Raw genomic sequence first — 9,420 nt, forward strand, 5'->3', positions numbered from 1 at the left:
CGCCAGTCTGTCTGTCTGTATGTCTGTCTGTCTGTCCATCTGTCTGACTGTCTGTCCGTCTGTTTGTCTGCCAGTCTGTCTGTTTGTCCATTTGTCTGTCTGTCTGTCCATCTGTTCATCCGCCAGTCTGTCTGTCTGTATGTCTGTCTGTCTGTCCATCTGTCTGTCTGTCCATCCATCTGCCAGTCTGTCTGTCTGTCTGTCTGTCCATCTGTCTGTTTGTTTGTCTGTCTGTCCATCCATCTGCCAGTCTGTCTGTCTGTCTGTCCATCTGTCTGTTTGTCTGTCTGTCTGTCCTTCCATCTGCCAGTCTGTCTGTCTGTCTGTCTGTCTGTCTGTCCATCTGTCTGTCTGTCTGTCTGTCTGTCTGTCCATCTGTCTGTCTGTCTGTCTGTCCATCTGTCTGTTTGTCTGTCTGTCTGTCTGTCCATCTGTTTGTTTGTTTGTCTGTTTGTCTGTCTGTCTGTCTGTCTGTCTGTCTGTTCATCCGCCAGTCTGTCTGTCTGTATGTCTGTATGTCTGTCTGTCCATCCATTTGCCAGTCTGTCTGACTGTCTGTCCGTCTGTTTGTCTGCCAGTCTGTCTGTTTGTCCATTTGTCTGTCTGTCTGTCCATCTGTTCATCCGCCAGTCTGTCTGTCTGTATGTCTGTCTGTCTGTCCATCTGTCTGACTGTCTGTCCGTCTGTTTGTCTGCCAGTCTGTCTGTTTGTCCATTTGTCTGTCTGTCTGTCCATCTGTTCATCCGCCAGTCTGTCTGTCTGTATGTCTGTCTGTCTGTCCATCCATCTGCCAGTCTGTCTGTCTGTCTGTCCATCTGTCTGTTTGTCTGTCTGTCTGTCCTTCCATCTGCCAGTCTGTCTGTCTGTCTGTCCATCTGTCTGTCTGTCTGTCTGTCTGTCCATCTGTCTGTTTGTCTGTCTGTCTGTCTGTCCTTCCATCTGCCAGTCTGTCTGTCTGTCTGTCTGTTCATCCGCCAGTCTGTCTGTCTGTATGTCTGTCTGTCCATCCATTTGCCAGTCTGTCTGACTGTCTGTCCGTCTGTTTGTCTGCCAGTCTGTCTGTTTGTCCATTTGTCTGTCTGTCTGTCCATCTGTTCATCCACCAGTCTGTCTGTCTGTATGTCTGTCTGTCTGTCCATCTGTCTGACTGTCTGTCCATCTGTTTGTCTGCCAGTCTGTCTGTTTGTCCATTTGTCTGTCTGTCTGTCCATCTGTTCATCCGCCAGTCTGTCTGTCTGTATGTCTGTCTGTCTGTCCATCCATCTGCCAGTCCATCTGTCTGTTTGTCTGTCTGTCTGTCCATCCATCTGCCAGTCTGTCTGTCTGTCTGTCCATCTGTCTGTTTGTCTGTCTGTCTGTCCTTCCATCTGCCAGTCTGTCTGTCTGTCTGTCTGTCCATCTGTCTGTTTGTCTGTCTGTCTGTCTGTCCTTCCATCTGCCAGTCTGTCTGTCTGTCTGTTCATCCGCCAGTCTGTCTGTCTGTCCATCTGTCTGTTTGTCTGTCTGTCTGTCTGTCTGTCTGTCTGTCCATCTGTCTGTTTGTCTCTGTCTGTCTGTCTGTCTGTCTGTCCGTCTTTCTGTCCATCTGTCTGTCTGTTTGTCTGTATGTCCTTCTGTCTGTCCATCCATCTGCCAGTCTGTCTGTCCGTCTGTTCATCTCCCAGTCTGTATGTCTGTCTGTCTGTCCGTCTGTCTGTTTGTCCATCTGTTTGTCCACCAGTCTGTCTGGATGTCTGTCTGTCTGTCCATCTCTCTCCTTCCTCAGTCACTGTTTGTTTGTCTGCTGTGTCTCACTGAATGTAATGAATGTAGACTGGCATTTGGTGGTTTCATTAGCACTGACTCTAATCTAGTCTATAGTGAATTTCAGATACGCAACGCTGAACCTGCAGATTGGACGTTTCTTTCTGATGCAGGTTCTCTATCACTCTTGTCCCAGTGACCGGCGGATCACCGGAGGAGGATTTCAGGACCAGGACAAGCTGCTGTGCGGGGAAAGCTTGGGAAGATACTCATAATTTAAATACATCATTTAAATAATTTAAACTGCAGTCAAACTGCCTTTCTAAACAAAGTTAGCCGCTATTATTAATATTATATATATATATATATATATATATATATTATTTATACATTTATACATATTTATGCATTTACTATACATACATTTATTTAATTATTAATTATTATATTTAATATATTAAGTTAACTGAGATTAATAGTTATAGATAATTATAGTCTAAGTTTATATTTTGTAATTGTATAAATGTATTTTCTAAAAAATATATTTCTATAATAATGTATTAAATATACTGTATTTATTTAACTGTTTTTAATTAATTTTATATTACCGTTAATATAATTTATTAAATTATATAGCACAGGTCTGATATTACTGTAAATTGTATTATGTACCAATATAAATGTATTATAGTGTAATTCTTTGAAAAATCTCAGTTGACATCAAACTTTATAGACAGTATGTAAACATTATACTTTATCTAAAATATAGCTTTTTAATTTTAAATTGTTGTTTTTTCTGATTAAAAAGTATTTAAATTGATTACTAATTATATTAATTTAAAATAAACAGTATTTAATTTAGTTCTTTGAAAAATCTTAGTAACTCAGTTGACATCAGACTTTATACATCAAAAACATTTTTCATAATTTTTTTTATGAATAAAATTTATTTAATTGTAATAATTGACAACATTCTTTAATCAGATTATATAATTATAGTCTGTTGTTGTTTTATTTAAAAAATTGAAAATTCTTAGTAATTCACATATGCATTTTTAATTGTCGTCAAACTTTATAAGATTTGATGCGTGTCAAATAAATTATTTTTTTTTATAAATGTTTTATTTCGTTTTTAAATTTCCATTTTAAAGTTTAAATTGTTTTATTTATTAATTTTTTTGCAAATCCAGGAAATGAAGTTAAGTCAAGCCAACAACAGCTTGTAGAAAGTATCTCAGCTCCTTCACACTGGCTTATGAAGGAAGAAGCTACATGAAGTTATTGATATTGAATGTTTCATGTTTCTTTATTCTTTTTCTTGTTGGATTGAGGTTATTGGGATGAGATGTTTCCTCAAACGTAATGATCGCAAAGAGAGTGAGTATTGAGCTATGCCACACCATGGTGAGTTCACAAGCGTGATTGATTCAGATCTCATCTGTAAATCCTCAGACACATTCACAATCGCTTCGATGTGACGCTAACCCGTTTAAGTGGAAGTAATGAACTTGTTTCCGTCCGTGTGTTTGGCTCGAAGGCCGGTTAGACTCTGTGTGATGAGTAATGAACAGTGCTTTCTGAGGAAATATCCACCCAGACGCTCTCGGCGCTTTGATTCACGTCAGCCGCGTTCACACTGCAGCTCACACAGTTTGGTTTTTACAGGTGTTAGTGATAACTGAATTTACATTAAACCTGTCGAGTGTGAACAGAGCATTGCATACATTTTAAGCATTGCATATTTGCATAAAGTTAAAAACTCTTTTTTAACTTTGTTGCAGTACATCACATCACACTGTTGTCACTGTGGCCCAGAAAGTGCCAACTCTCATGAAACCGTGTGTCTCTCCTCTTCTGAAGTGAGATGGAGGTACATATTGTAACTCACCCACAGATTTTCATATTGTAGAATATTTTGCCAGACTTTTGTTTTGGCAAGATTTAGTCTATGTATTTTCTCTGCTCTGTCTATGATTAAAATGTGTGTGTGTACATTTGTATCTATCTATATATGTGTGTGTGTGTGTGTGTGTGTGTTAATAATATTAATATATAATAAATATTATATATAATTTTTATATAACTTTTTTTTTTTTTTTTTACAATTTTAGAATTCTTTATATATTTTGTTTATCTCAATTTATGTATTTAAAAAAATAATAATTTTGTAGCCTTTTTCCTCTGCTGTCTTTAAATACTTGAACAAGTTATATAATTATAGTCTGAAATTATATATAAATACATTGTTATTATTTGAAAAATCTTAGTTATCTCAATGGGTATGGCAAATTTCCTTATATATACTGTATATATTTGCATCTTTAATTTAATTTAATTTAATTTAATTTAATTTAATTTAATTTAATTTAATTTAATTTAATTTAATTTAATTTAATTTAATTTAATTTAATTTAATTTAATTTAATTTAATTTAATTTAATTTAGCACATCTTGTGTTATTGGTTGTATTTCTTTGTCCAAGATATTTATTTATTTATTTAAGCTTTTATCCAATTGTGTGTCTTTGTATGTGTTACAGTGGATAGTCTTTTTGGAGATTTTTTTTTCTTTCATTTTGACAGTGTCTGCTGTTCTTGGAAGTTAACGTGACGTCATTTCCCTGCGGCTTCTTCTGAAATTCACTGCCAGAGCTCATGAACATCCGGAGTGGCCCTTTTCCAGAGGAATGTAAATGCTAACAGATGCTTTCTCCAGGTATTGTGATGAATGATGTCCTGATCCTCATCTTTGTTCCTCAGTGAAGTTTAGCTTCATCTCTGTGTCTGTCCTGCACCTCTGACCCCGATGAACACTTGGAATTGTTTCAGATTCAGACTACAGTCTGACAGTAACTGTTATTAACCTTACTGCAGACGGAAACGACCTCAATTCACATTAATGTTCTTCAGTCAGACTTTTGTTTGTTATAATTGTTGCTGTTTCCCATTACCGAGGTTTCCATCCAGAACCGACTCTATCCTCTTAGCCTGCTTGAATGTGTACATTTATTTATGAGCCGATCTCTGTTCATTAACTATAATGTAAATAATCCTGTGACGCCCGGCGGCAGATAAATGGCTCCCCTTGCGCGTCATTATGAAGCTCTGGCGGGTGTGGGCAGATATGGAGTGTGAGAGGTCAGGATCGGTGTGTATGAAGAGTGTTGTTCAGGGTGAACGGTGTTACGCTGCAGACCGTAGAGGATCATTACAGAGGCAGCGGCTCTCAGAAAGTGCCACATTCATCACACACTATCCTTTCGGAAACCTTTTAATGAATCCCTTGTTTATTTCTCTGCTCCTTCTCGTTTAACAGTCTGCTTATTCAGAGAAAAGCACGAGGGTTTGCTTTTAAGTCAGCTGAAGCTTTCAGAAGTTGCTTTTTTATCATTTTTTTTTTTTTTATTTTTTTAGATTATTTTTGTTTTGTTTGTTTTTTAGTATTTTTTTTTTTTTTGAATTGTTGTGTTTTTGATATATATATATTTATGTATATATATAGTAAATATTTATTAATATGTATAAAATAATAAATGAAAAATATATACAAAATGTAATTTATTTAAGCATTTCCTGTCCTTGCCTCTTTACTATATATTACAATATTTAAGTGCTGTCAAACGATTAATCACAATTGATCGCATCAAAAATAAAAGTTTTGTTTACATAACGTGTGTGTGTGCTGTGTATATTTAACATGTGTATATATAAACACACACACATGCATGTATATGTTTAAGAAATATATTTTGTTTATACATTAAATTTATATAATATACAATCTAATAATATAAATATATAAATGTATATACATGTAAATACTTTCAAAACATATATTAAATGTGTGTGCATTTATAGATGCATAATAAATAAACACAGGTGCACGTACATATATTATGTAAACAAAAACTTTAATTTTGGATGCGATTAATTGTTTGACAGCACTACAATATATATAATAGTTTTATTAAATGTTTAATTATTTATTTAATATGAGATTACTAAAGATACTTCAATTATGCATGTGTTTATATATCTACACAAATATAATAGTTGTAATATAATTTGTACATTATATATACTTATGACTTCCACCTGCTTTCTTGGCATAAATCACTTAGTTTGCTCAGACGTTAACATTAAAAATAAACAACTTAGACACACACACACACATTATCATTTTAACCCTGAGTGTTTGCTTTTTAATTCCTCTCAAGCTTTCAGAAACAGCAGTAAAACACCAGACTGTGTGTCTTTTATGTGCTTTAACATTTGTCCTTGCATGTTTCCCACTTTCTCGATCCTGGGAATGATAAAATGTCTCTCCTCAAATATCCAAATGTCATGCGGCCCATCCAGTCAAAGCTGATATGAATAAACTCTCTGTTAGATCAGATGAGATGTAAGCATTCTGGGAAGGAAATGTCTGAGTGTGGCTTCATTCGGTCTCTGGGCCGTCAAAACACCTTAGAAACACTCACAAATTTACATCGCATTATATCCTGCTGGATCTGTTATAATGTTGAATGGGGTTACAGTGTTGCTATTGTTAACTAAATCTATTAAAAATGTTTTAGGTTATTAATATAAAGCTGAAATAAAAGAAAATACAAATATTAAGGAAAAACTTGTAACACATTACAATACGTTCCCATTTGTTAACTCCATAAGGTAATATGAACTAACAACGAATAATACTTCGAAAGCATTTGTTGATCTTAGTTCATGTTAATTTCAACATTTATTAATACATTATTAAAATCAAAACGTATATTATAGTATGTCTTATTTAGGGTTGTTATAGAAAACTAAAACTATATATAAAAAAAATTCCATTTGTTGAAATAAAATAAGTGTTAGCAATTAAATAAAGAAATTACTAAAACTTAGGAAATTAAAATGATGAAGAAAACAGAAAATATAAACTAATTCTAAATATTAAGAAAACCCATAATAGTATCCCAATAATAGTAAAATAACACCGATATAATTTTATGAATTTGAGCTTACTATAACAAACAGTTGTATTTGTAAGTTGCTCCTTTAGAGCTCAGGAGATTTAATAGAGAGGCAAATTACTAATTTTTGCTTATTTTTTCCTAAAATATCTTGATGTAAACGAGTCAATAGTTGCTGATAGCAGCTCAGATCATTTGACCTCGGGAGAATTTAATGAGAAAAGTTTGAGTTCATATTGAGATCTCTTTTGCTAGAGCTAGAATATCTTCTGAGATGCTATTGAGGAGAAACTTCTGAGATCTCATTAGTGTTTTTTCTTTCCTCTGTGTTATTTGTTTTGCGCATGTGTGAATGTTGGTTGTTTGTGCTTGCGCAGCATGTTGTGGTGTGAGGTGTTTTGTTGGTCGTGGCAGTCTTGTGTTTTTGAGTGATTTTTTCTTCTTAATTCAGCAAGCTGCATCTGAGGAAATTACAGCGGCGCTCAGTGAAAGAACTAATCGAAATTCACCTATAGACAAACACACACACTTGTGCTCCCTGACCAAAGGGCATGAAACACAGACTGCATTTCTAAAGGTCAAAGGTCAAAACAACTCAACCTTGTGGCTTTACAGTAGTGTACAGCAAGTACTCAATAATGCACACCAAAGAGAGTGTCTAAAACTGAAAAACACCACTTCTCAGGCAGCAAAGAGAGGGAGGAGAGCATCAGTGTCTGTCCTGTCTATTGAGATGTCTTCATCTGGTCTGTTTCAGATGACTGCACAGATGTCCTTCACTGCTGGTGATATCCCACAATCCTGTGCATGCAACTCACAGTTGGTGGAATATAAAAAAATTGGCTGAAACAAGTGAATAAAATTATTTAAATTGTGTTTTGATTGAATTTTTCACCTAATTTGCTGTGTATATATGTTTCAAAGCAGTTTTTTCAGAGTATGCAAATTCAGTATTTTTATATGCATAAATGAAAAATGCGGAATAGCTGTTTTCGTACTTTTTTACCTTTTTTATTGCATGTTTTGATTTAATACTTGATAAAATACTATATATTTTCACATTTTTGTTTTTTAAGTATCTCTGTTTTATGCATGCACAGTGTATTCACACACATTTATTTATCTTTCTTTATGTATGTATGCATGTATAAAACTTTACTGTTTATTAAGCTATCTTGGATGTGGTTCACAACTGGTGGAAGAAAGGGAATAAAAAGGAGTAATGGAAGAAGGTAAATATTATTGTTTTTATTAAAGTAATTATTTGAAAAATTTAATCTAAATGATCTATTGTCTAAAAATCTAAATCTAAATTATATATCGTATGCATCTCTGTATTATATATATTTATATATACTTTATTTATTTGTTTATTTCTTATTGGCAACTGAAAAATGTGGAATGCCTTTTTTAATAACTTGTAGTTACACATTTTGAATAAATATATTAATTGTTTCTCTCATTTTGAATTAGTTGCAGATCATAAGATGAGGCTTGGAAGGTGGAAGCCGGTTTTCTTCAGAGCTGACAGGAGGCTCATGCAGCTTCTTCTGATTTCGGACGCAGTGTGAGTTTAACATGAGGAAATGATTATGTAGCAGAACTGGACTGAAAGCTCTGTGAACAAGTGCTGTAATCCCCCGCTAAGAAGAAGGACAAGAAAGAAAAGAGAGGAAGTGAAAATCAATGGAAGCTAGAGAGTTTCCGCTGCTAATGAACAAGAGCTCGTTCACTGTCATAAATCTACTGAAGGAAAAACACAGGTACTGCACACCATCAGCATCTCTGTCTGTGCAGATTCACATCAGAACAGCCTCTGTTTGCTAATAATGCACTAATGCTGTAATGTACAAGATGACTCTGACGTAAAAGCAGCTTAAATAATAATCTCTTGCATTATAGGGTGCGATTATATAGAGTAATGTTATGGCACTTGAGATTTATTTGCATACATTCTCAAATAAAAATTTAATTGAATTCACACACACACACACACACACACACACACACACACACACACACACACACACACACACACACACACACACACACACACTTATAAAAATCAATATATTTTAATTTTTATATATAATGCACATATTTTTATTTCTAAACTTACATTAATCTAGATGAGTACATTTTTCTTTAGTTCATGATAGCTTGCAAATTATGATGCATTAGATAATGTTAAGATATTATTTGTATCTTATTTGTAAAGTATTACCAGGTCCAAGTCAATACATAATTAGCGGTTTGTGACGCTCAAAACAATTATTTTAATTATAAATTAACATTTATATATAGTTTATATATGTTATTTTTTTTTGTTGATTTAATATTTTATTTTTAAATAATAGTTTCATATTTTTTATTTGAATATTAGTAATTTTGTTGTGTCTGTCATTTTTATTAGTTTTTATTTCTTTTGTTTTTAATACACTTTTACTTAGTTTTAGTTAGTATAGTTATTATTTAGTTATTACATCGTCAAATAGATAAATAAAAATAAAAAAGAACTGCATTTATTTCAAATAGAAGTCTTTTGTAACAGTATACTCTACTGTTTTTTCATTATCGTATTTTTTCTTTCTTTTTTGAAACAATTGAACACTTATTCAGCAAGGATGATATATTTATAAAAAGTTAATTATATTGTTAGAAAATATTTTTATTTTGAAAAGATGTTTATTATTATTATTATTTATCAAAGAATCCTGAAA

General features: G+C 33.5%; 1 long non-coding RNA gene across 1 annotated transcript; it reads left to right on the top strand.

Moving 5' to 3' along the window:
* The first annotated feature begins 3,524 nt into the window (after positions 1-3,524).
* On the top strand, positions 3,525-7,552 carry LOC122140790. The gene is made up of 3 exons (XR_006157367.1): positions 3,525-3,613; positions 4,326-4,458; positions 7,458-7,552. It is a non-coding gene; the product is annotated as an uncharacterized LOC122140790 (long non-coding RNA).
* The last annotated feature ends 1,868 nt before the right edge of the window (positions 7,553-9,420 follow it).

This window comes from Cyprinus carpio, chromosome B19 (assembly GCF_018340385.1).
Source record: "Cyprinus carpio isolate SPL01 chromosome B19, ASM1834038v1, whole genome shotgun sequence".
NCBI classification, from domain to species: Eukaryota; Metazoa; Chordata; class Actinopteri; order Cypriniformes; family Cyprinidae; genus Cyprinus; species Cyprinus carpio.